At 37.0% G+C, this 10,356-nt stretch overlaps 2 long non-coding RNA genes across 2 annotated transcripts; both read right to left on the bottom strand.

Annotated features, from left to right (window-relative positions):
- Positions 1–364: 364 nt before the first annotated feature.
- Positions 365–1,122, bottom strand: LOC311280904. The gene is made up of 4 exons (XR_014625749.1): positions 1,012–1,122; positions 856–916; positions 597–690; positions 365–504 (listed from the first exon to the last, which is right to left on the bottom strand). It is a non-coding gene; the product is annotated as an uncharacterized lncRNA (long non-coding RNA).
- A 47-nt stretch (positions 1,123–1,169) lies between these two features.
- LOC311280903 lies at positions 1,170–2,586 on the bottom strand. Its single transcript, XR_014625748.1, has 4 exons — positions 2,448–2,586; positions 2,299–2,359; positions 1,432–1,550; positions 1,170–1,309 (listed from the first exon to the last, which is right to left on the bottom strand). It is a non-coding gene; the product is annotated as an uncharacterized lncRNA (long non-coding RNA).
- Between the last annotated feature and the right edge of the window lie 7,770 nt (positions 2,587–10,356).

Below are 10,356 nucleotides of genomic sequence, written 5' to 3'. Positions count from 1 at the left end.
TTCAAAGAAAGAGCTTTATTAGCACAGACACAAAACAATATACACCTATGTACAAAGCATAGATCATCTGCACACACAACAAATTGGAAGCTTAGTGTCTGTTTTCATCTTCGGAGCTGTAGGTGACTAGCGGCGTTCTCTCTGAATTCGATCCACTTTGAAAACGTCTGTGGTGCGTTGCCCTGTATTTAGGAGTCTCATCGGACATCAGATCTATGGTGGCGCACTTCCAAATGCCCACGTCATCCTCACCTAGCACACAGTCTCGCTTCTAGCAGCTGTAAAAACAACCAATACAGACAATCAGTACTGTGATGCACTGTGAATGGACACAAAACATCTATTAATGCACGTGAAAAATAGTCACATTGACTAAAAATCGTATCCTCTTTCTTCTCGCTCGACTCCGAGCTGAACTCTTCACAGCTTCGGCCTGCAATGCCAGATCTGGTTGTTTGTACCTGAAGCTCCTGCGTACTGTCTCGTAGTATGTCTTACAGGCAGCTGGAAAACAATTAAATGAGAGTAATATATGAATTAAAACAACGCAAGTAACAGTAAAATGAAACAAGGAGAAAATAGTAAAAGTTACTTACAATGTCGTCATGATCAGCGTCATGAAAATCTGGACTTGCAGACATAGCTCTGAGTAAATGTGAGGTTACGCCCTCGTTATGAGGCGAGGTTACTCTATGGAAACAAAATGTATGATTAAGATCGTAAACTATAACGGATCTATTTTCTTATACAAGAGAATGAAAGCATATTCTTTGAATCTTACCTTTAAAATGTTTGTAAGTTTTTATGAAAGTAAAAAAATAAAAGAATGTAAGATTCTTTTTTTTTTTTTTTTACCTTGATCCAGTTCGTAGCGCCCACAATTTGTCTCAGAGTTGTGAAGATGGCATACTGCTTCCTGTAAATTACAGGATTATTTACAATTATTAAAGAAATAATAGCCATCAATCCCATGACCTCTTGCTTTATGATGAAATCATGAAAAACTCTTACATTTCACAAGGCCAGACAAAATACAGCTGCAAGTAACTAGCGGCATTCTGTCTGAATTCGGTCCATTTTGCAGACGTCTGTGGTGCGTTGCCCTGTACTTTGGAGTCGCCTCTAATCTCGACTGCAGCGTAGCACAGAGCTCGGTGAGCTCCTGGCTGCGACAGGACGGAGGTCGCACAATCCATCCAGACACCCCGCCGACGATGCCGTCTTCCTCATCAGACATCAGGTCTATGGTAGCACACTTCCGAAGGCCCACCTCATCCTCAGCTAGCACACTCTGTCTCGCTTTTAGCAGCTGTTAAAACCAATAAAGACAATCAATACTGCGCAATGTACTGCGTATGGACAACACATCTATTAATGCACCTGAAAAATAGTCACATTGACCAAAAACGAATCTAATCTAATAAATCTTACCGTCTTTCTTCTCGCTCGACTCCGAGCTGAATTCACCACAGCTTCCGCCTGCAATGCAAGATCTGGTTGTTTGTACCTGAAGCTCCTGCGCACTGTCGTGTAATATGTCTTAAAGGCAGCTGGAAAACAATTAATTGAGAGTGATATTAATAAGAACAACATAAGTCACAGTAAAATTAATAAGAACAACATAAGTCACAGTAAAATTAAACAAAGGAGAAAAAATGCAACCGGGTGAAATTGCAGAAATACACACCGGAAGCAAACTATGCTTTTTGAAATTGGGGTTTTATTCTGACTGCTGTTTAAAATAAGTGACAGCGGTCAATGGAAGCACAATTAAACAGATAAAAGTCTGATTAAGAAAAAAGTTTGCCTTGTTCGAAGAGATTTCACAAGAAAAAAAAAATAATTTCACTAGTAAAAAAAAAAAAGAAATTGTAGAAACAGTTTACAGTAAATTTGAAGATGACAATCAAATGTCACAAAAAGCTTAACCAGTGGATCAATGCCCAAATCCACAGAGTACTTAACTCAATTCAAACTGAAATGCAGTGTAATACACTGCAACTGGTCAGATTTAAATTGATTTCTCCAAACTAAAATATGTTAGGCTACAATTAAATACGATAACACAAACTGGAATACGGCAGTGGCTGAGGTAACTTAGGCCTAAGTTACAAGAGAAATAAAAGCACTTTATCAAAGCCACAACCCACGTTTAATCATGCCATGCGGAACCAGAAATATGCGTTTAACCATAAAGTTATACTGTATAATCACAGAATATAGATTCAACTCATTAACAGATTTATCAAATAAACATGCCATCAGTAATTTCCCCCATAAACCATAAAACGTACATACCCAATCCTTTACCGTCCGATCACCACGAGGTTCACTCGTCACACATGCGCTCCAAATAAATCTATAAACAAAAATGTACACATCAAATGTTTTTTAACTTCGCTTCACAACTTATTTGTGCATATTAAAGATATTGGAGTAATATTTACCAAGAAAGAAGAACGTATAACACAGAATCCGATCGATGCACGCACCGTCATGGAGCTCTCCTGAACAATGAAAAATGGCTGCCGTTCTCTGGTCGCGCGCACGCGTCCAGCACAAGTGAATAGTATCGCGAGAAGAGAGGGATTTCTTAAAGGGGCCACAAACATTTTTAATGCAAAATAGAAACGAGGTACATTTTATGTAAACAACTCTAATCGTAGTTGTAACTCTATATGTACAGTAAGCATAATTCTTGTCATTGCGTATGTGTATGCAGCATGAGTCAAATACAATCTTCTGTTCGTGTTGTATTATGCACAGTGGTTGGGCTCTAAGAGATTGTGATGCTGTTTGCATGCACATTTTACCTTTGTGGCAAAGCCTGATTGAAATTAATTGTTGAAAATAAATGGTTTTGTGTCTTTTTTACATAACATTGGCTATTGCTAATGACACTTAGTAACTAATCTAGCTACTTTCATTAAATATATCAATTTAAGCTAAAATGTAAGAGGGTCATTCTATGAAAATGTCCATTTTTCTGTCCCTACACTTAAAAAATACTTTCGGGTTACAATTTCTTTACATTTTAAAAAAAAACAATATGTTATTTGAACAATTACACCCTCTTGAGCCATCAATGTGGCAATATTTGATTTTTATGAATTATATAGAATTTCAAGCACCACAGAAGTGCTCGTCCCCACAGTCATGTACAGAGGGAAAATGCTTTATTTTGAGGTCAATAACAGATTTTTACACCATTTAAAATACAATAATGTATACATAACTATCAAATATATTATGTAAATGATATATATATAAAAAAAATGCAGAATACATATTATAAAATTTATAATGAAAGTAGTGGTCCCCTGGAGTTGTGTCACTGGTGTTACTGTTAAACAAAAATCTCTTATTTTGAAATAAAAATCACACTGCTATAGCTTATGTTTGTATGCAGGCCTACGGAATTTATATTCACAATACTTAATAACTAATATTATTTTATTGCATTTATATTAGTTGTTTGAAGAGTTACAAAAAAGCGGTCGGTCTTAACACAAGTTTCAGCCGGCAAGTCGGTCGGACTAAAAGGGGGAACAAATAAATAATTGGGTCGGTAGGCTACTAAATTGACAGGGTCGGTCGGGTTACGGCAAACAAGAATATTTTTAAGGATGGCCTTAGACTATTGTAACTCACTTTATTTTGGCCTATCTCAGGCCTCTCTCTCTCGTCTACAGCTAGTTCAAAACGCAGCGGCTAGACTTCTCTTGCGGGACACGCAAATATGAGTCGATCACTCCTATTTTATTCAAACTCCACTGGCTACCTGTCACATTCAGGATTGATTTTAAAATTTTACTATTTGTGTATAAAGCTCTTAACAAACCGGCCCCCCAATATCTGACCAATCTCCTCTGCCCGTACACTCCATCTCGTACTTTGAGATCCAGTGATCACTGTCTTCTCATCGTGCCCAGATCCAGACTTAAAAAACGAGGCGACTGCACTTTTGCGACTGCTGGCCCAAAACTTTGGAACAGTCTACCCCTCTATATCAGACTAGCTCCCTCAATTTCCATCTTCAAAACATCCTTGAAAACTTTAATACCCCTTGACACAACTATTGTTTTTTTTTTTAATTGTCCTGTTTCTGCCCTGCATTTTATCTATTGCCCTTTACAGCACTTTGGTCAGCCTTGGCTGTTTTTAATTTTGCGTTATAAATAAATATTGTATTTTTTTTAGAATTAAGTTAATACCTTTGAGTCACCTGGGATAAAACTCCCCCTGCTACCCTCATTTGCATTTGTAAAGCTCACAGCAGTCTCATTTACATGTTAAAGCATTAGAGGGAGGGGGGTCACGGGGCAAGCAAGTCCCACGTCAATTTCCGACAATTTCCGACAGTTTGCAGTGTTGCCTGTAAATTGCCGTTTGCAGTCGTAAACCTGAACTTCCACGACAATCTACAGTGCCGGTAACTGTCGAAAATCCCACTTTTCATGCAGTGGTCATCTCTCATACAAGACACATAGATGCTCTATTTATTTGGCAAGGGACAGTCATTTACACGGCCAGTCCCATGGGGTTTAGAATACACACAGACCTTCTGTAATAATTTGCTATTATTTTAATTTAAACTATGAAAAGAACATTTCCAACAACACTTTTTTTCAGCAAAGTATGCCTGATCCTTTGAGTTGTAGTCAATGTTCTCCTTAAAATATTACAATGGAAAAATCACTGTAATGCACATCCTGTTGTGGCATTGCTTGCATAAAACAATGGCACCAGTAATATGATAAAATGTGATTTTAAAAACAAAACTATAATTGGAATAAGCAATTCTTCAGCCAAATTTACACTGCAAAGGTGACACAGGAGTGATTTTGAAGTGGTATTTAGGTGTCTTTCCACGGACTGTTTAATGCTGCTCAGAGGTGGCATGAATGCATTTACACAACAAAAACTATACTTTGATACTTTCCCCGTGAAAAATAAATAAATAAATAAATAAATAAATGATCAATCATGGTTTTACATTGCTTTTGCCTAACTCATCAAAATAAGGTAAGGTAATACACTTTTTTTTAATATAAGTTATACAAGATTCAACACATTTTTAAAGTCAGTTTAATGTAATTTAAGTTGAAATAACTTAAACATCCGAGTTGATTGTACTTGATTTAAGCAGCAATTTTTTTTTTTTTTTGAGGTGGGTCAAAGACACAGACAAGCCTTAACTCAGCCATGTAAAGATGCCTTAATACAGTTGACATGGCATATATATACCTATAATACCTATTAATAATAGTCAATAATATGTTTTATTTTATAATTAACTATTAATTCCTATAATTTATTATTAAAAAATTATAAATAATATAGTAGTATAGTATAGTAGTAAATAATAATGAAAATATAAAGGCCTGGTTTCACAGACAGGGCTTAGATTAAGCCAGGATTAGGCCTTAGTTCAATTAGGACATATAGGGCCAGATTTACTAAACAGGGCAAATTAGCGTGAGAGCACAATTCCAAAAAAGCACTGATGGGAGTGGAAAGTTCTGCATGTTATCTACTGATGACGTGCAAATTAAAGAACACAGACGCAGCTGGATCATTTCCATAATGACCAACGCAATCTACCAAGAGCAGTGCAAATTAGTTTAAGTCAAGACATGGTTTAAGACATGCTTTTTTGGGGTGGTAAATAATGGCGCCTAAATTAAAATCACCTTGCATGATTCATTTAAATACTCCCCTCCCAAATATTTTCCCATAAAACTCATACAAATGCATATGTAATAAGGTCAGCTGCAAAGATAACAGTTCAAGCCTTTTCAGTGCAAATTTAGTAAATACTGACAGTTGTTTTTTAACGCCAAAAGAGGGTTTGTGCTGGCACAAGCTGATAGTAAATATGGCCCTACAGTAGCTTTTATAAACATCCCTTAGAAAAAAAAAACATCACTGGTGTGCATCTTGAGACAAAACAATGACACTGATATCATTTAAGATATGTCACTGCAAGTTGCTTTCAGTTAAAACAGCTCAAACATGCATTCTAGTCTGGGTCTAGGCTTAAGCCTTGTCTGTGAAACTGGAGGTAAAATACCTAATAATAATAATAATAAAAATAATAATAATAATAATAATAATGATAATAAAGAGTTATGGTATGGTATTTATTATTAATATATAATAGTAATAATTAATATTTAACCATAATTAATCTTGACCAACCATTTATATGGAGTCAAGCTTTGACGTTGAAAATAAAATAATAATTTAAGGTAGAAAAACACATCAACACGAATTCAAATTTTGTCCACTGGCAATAAACACGACAACATTTTCATGAAAAAGTTTGCTTCTTGCAAATCTCAAGCAAAACATCACCCTTTTATGCAGGTAATGCTTTTATCCATACAACTTTTGATTTCTTTTGCCTATTAAATCACAATATTACAGACAATGGCCAAAGTCCACACGAATAGCTGGTAATGCAACTGCATGAAGACAATTCCAAGATAGTGTTTCAGCATTGTCCATCTCTATTTCTGACCCTGAGGCCCAAGCTACTCAGCCCTGTTCTCATCGATTGGTGTCAGTTGGCCATTGCTATGACAACTGAAATGCCCTCTGGGTTACTATGACATCATACCCCCTTTGACCTTGCCCTCACATAAGTCTGTACAATAGAGAGTGTGTTAAAAGGCATTCAACTTTCCCTTCTTTTTTTTTTTTACGATTGGTGGCACTGACACAGATATTCCTCAATGAGGAGAGAGAGAGAGAGAGCTCTCCATCTCTCTCCAACAGCAAACACTTCATGCGTTTCTCTCAGCCCTGGGGACCTATAATAGAAACCCAGAGGCCTATTTAAAATTTCATCTGATCCTATTAATTATTGTGAAAAGTGTGTGTCAAACTCAGGTTGATGGTAGTCAAGCTCTTCTTGCCATTTTGGGGAGATAAGATGTCAGTTATCTCTTTGGGAGGTTAATAGACCAACCACATAATCCTTTCCCTTCTCTGCAGATTTTGTGGTATTTGCATTTGGTAAGCTGATATGGTCATTCACTTGAGAGTGTGACTGCATTCCTAATGAATTTCCACACCGCCTAAACCCAAACGAGAGGACAGGAAGAATCTCCACTCTCATTCATTATCTGTCTTCAGACATCCTCTCACATTTGCTGCCACTTCTTCTGGAGATCTCTTCTGTTCACTTTTTCCTTTCATCCTCATCACCGGATCCTTGACAAAAAGAGAATCCTTCACAAGGACCAGTTGCTTAACTTTGGAGATTAATTAAATGTGTTCAATGCCGTTAAAGACAAAGCATGTTATTTCTGCACCACTAGCGGCACCAAAAAGAATTACAAAAATGATGTTTGTTGTCAAACAAGTTTCAGACCCTCCACCGCCTGCCACTGTTTGTAGTTCAGCCCAAAACTATTTTTCCTGTAGCTGATTTGGTAGAGAATGCCAAGGATGCGAGTTTGATTCCCATGGAATACATTTAGAGATAAAATGAATGCAAAAAGTTGCTTTGGATAAAAGTCTCTGTCAAATGCATAAATGTAAATGTTATGTCATTCCCAATCAAACTAACAAATTGCAATATCGGTTGGTGCCACTAGTGGTGCATCCAGTTAATCTTTGTGACATTATTTTACATTTTATTTATGCATTTGTAGACACTTTTATCCATGTATTTTATCAAGTTGCATGCATTCCTCAGGACTAAACGCTAAAAAAAAGGACATTTATTACTACAGTACTTTTACATTATAAAAAAACATATCTAGATAAATTATGTTAAAGGGGTCATTGGATGCAAAATTCACTTTTATATGGTGTCTGCATATAAATGTGTCTTTGCAGTATGTGGACACAACCATCATACAATGAAAAAAATCCATTCAATCGTTTTTTTTTATCCTCAAAAAGTCTAAACACTCTCAATAATCAAGCCGTTTGGATTTTCTGAGCACTATGATGTCATAATGCTCATGCTCCGCCCACGACCACTGACGGACTGTCCCGTATTAGCATATTTCCGCCCTCAGCCATTTGACACCCCCCATGGAAGAGAGGGGAGGGGTGAGCAGTTGCTCATTCTCATTTAAAGAGACATGTACCGAAACGGGTCGCTGTGAACAGAGCTGTTTTTGAGGAGCTAAAAAGGGTGTTGTTTTACACAACCATTGAGGAATTTTAACCAAAGCATATTATAAACTTTACATGAAGACCCTAAAGAATCATACCAACTTGTGGAAAATGGGCATCCGATGACCCCTTTAATGCAAAAAACATGAGTAATAATTAAATATTTGAAAATACTGACAAATATTTATTTAATGACACCCATAAGCACATATACTACAAACATATAGTATGGGTTATACTGTACAATTCAAAAGTTTGGGGTCAGTGTGATTTGTTTAAAAAGAAATTAATACTTTATTCAGCACAAGTGTCTTCAACATTAATATGTATAGTACACATAAGTATGGGAAACATTTTTTTTGTAGCATGCAAGATTGCAGCCAGTAACTGCAGGCGTAGTCAGTTGTGAGAACACTTGAGTTCCCAAACATTGTCAAGGAGCTCTGATCAAGGGCTTGCTGTGCTTCTAAATAAACAATGACAAAATGATGGCTATTAACCCCAGCTACCTCATTTGCTGCCCAATTGGTTTAAAAAAGACTTGCACACGGCCTGGACTAATTCCTGTGGAAAAAAAGAAAACGCACCTAGTTGAATTTTCTAACAGTCTTTACGAGTACAATGAGAGCAGACACAGAACATTCTATGCCTGTTTTATAAGCATTATTATTGTAAAAACATTTATAAAGTGTGTGGATATGCAAATGCAAATGCAATTGTGTCTTCCAACATCTGCAAAATCTAGATTTTTTTCCCTCCATTTTCTGCCCATTTTAATGGATTGAGAAAAGGAGTTATTTAAAAATCAGGCAACAGACGGGGATATTTTTAATGCTGCGATCATTGAGGTAAGAGTGTGTTTGCCCTTCAATCAGACGGTGCCAGAACAACAAAAATCAACATCAACAGTCATTTCATTCTCTCTTCTGACATGTTCACTAAAGCTAAAAGACATTCCTATAATTCAAGGTGAGCCCCTTATGCATATTCATAAGGGCCATTACCTTGAAGAGGAATGTCAAAACTCAACAGAAGGAGCATGCTTTGTTTTTCCAAGGATAAATGTGTACATGTTTGTGTTACCACAATGACAATCTCGAGTATACAAAACAAAAATTGCTCGTATCAGTATATGCTGAACCCTCCTATACTCTTACTCTCTCTCTCTCTCTCTCTCATATGCACAAATAAGTTTTGTAGCTGCTGAATGTATCTGTCAACTATTCATCAATGATTTATCATTCTGTAGTTCGTACTAGAACAATAGGCAGGCAGTATACAGCATCATTCCCAGAATTCCTAGCGCCTTGACCCCAGATAAAGGCAAGACTGTGCACTATCAAACAGTGCCCTGAAACACTTGCCACCACTATGTCCCTTTCAAAATCATCTGGGTGTGTTTGATTTTATTTATAGATTTGAATCACACTGATGTCTGTCACAACTCATCCCAAAAACCCCATAAAACAATCATTTAACAGATGAACACTTGTTTAACAGACAAGTGAGTAACAGTAGTTTTGTCACTCTCTGTGATACGGTCAACAAATGGAAAAAAAAAATCCTCCAATTGAAAGTTCGCAAAGATCTCTGATGTTCGAACATCAGAATGAATGTTGTTTTAACCGCGGAAAGACGTCAATACACACCGTTCTTCAAGTTCAAGTTCACCGACGTTAATCTACTAACTCTCCTGACTTCTTTTTCGGACAAAATGGCGGATTCAGCAGATGGCGGATTATGATTGTCGGATCAAAACTCCTGGCTACGTGTGATCTAAAGACATTTACACCTTGAGGCCACCCATGAAATCAAATTAACCCTACTATTGTTTCGTTTTAGTTCTGTTTTGGTTCTGAATTTTCATTCATATCCCTGTTCTGGTTTGCCTGAGTTATGTTAGCTTGTTTGTTTCCATAGTTACTCATGAGTTCTGCATCGGTTTCATTTTCTGTTGATTACTATAGTTCCTTTGCTTCTTGTCCCGGTCTCATTTAAGTATGATGTGATTGCATTCTATGAGTTTAATTCCTGTAATCTCCTGCGCTATGCAATTATTGCCTCTACAGCCACACATCCGAGATGGTCCTCACTGCAGAACACGAAATCCAGGGGGAGGAGTTGGATCCAGATCCAACTCCTCCCACCTTACATATACCTAAACCTACCCATCTCCACCCCCTGATCCCTAAACCCACCCCTAGATCCCTAAACCCACCCCTA

This window comes from Rutilus rutilus, assembly GCF_951802725.1.
Source record: "Rutilus rutilus genome assembly, chromosome: 21".
Classification (NCBI taxonomy): Eukaryota; Metazoa; Chordata; class Actinopteri; order Cypriniformes; family Leuciscidae; genus Rutilus; species Rutilus rutilus.
The sequence above is the reverse complement of the archived record's forward strand: the minus strand, read 5'-3'. Positions and strand labels throughout refer to the sequence as shown.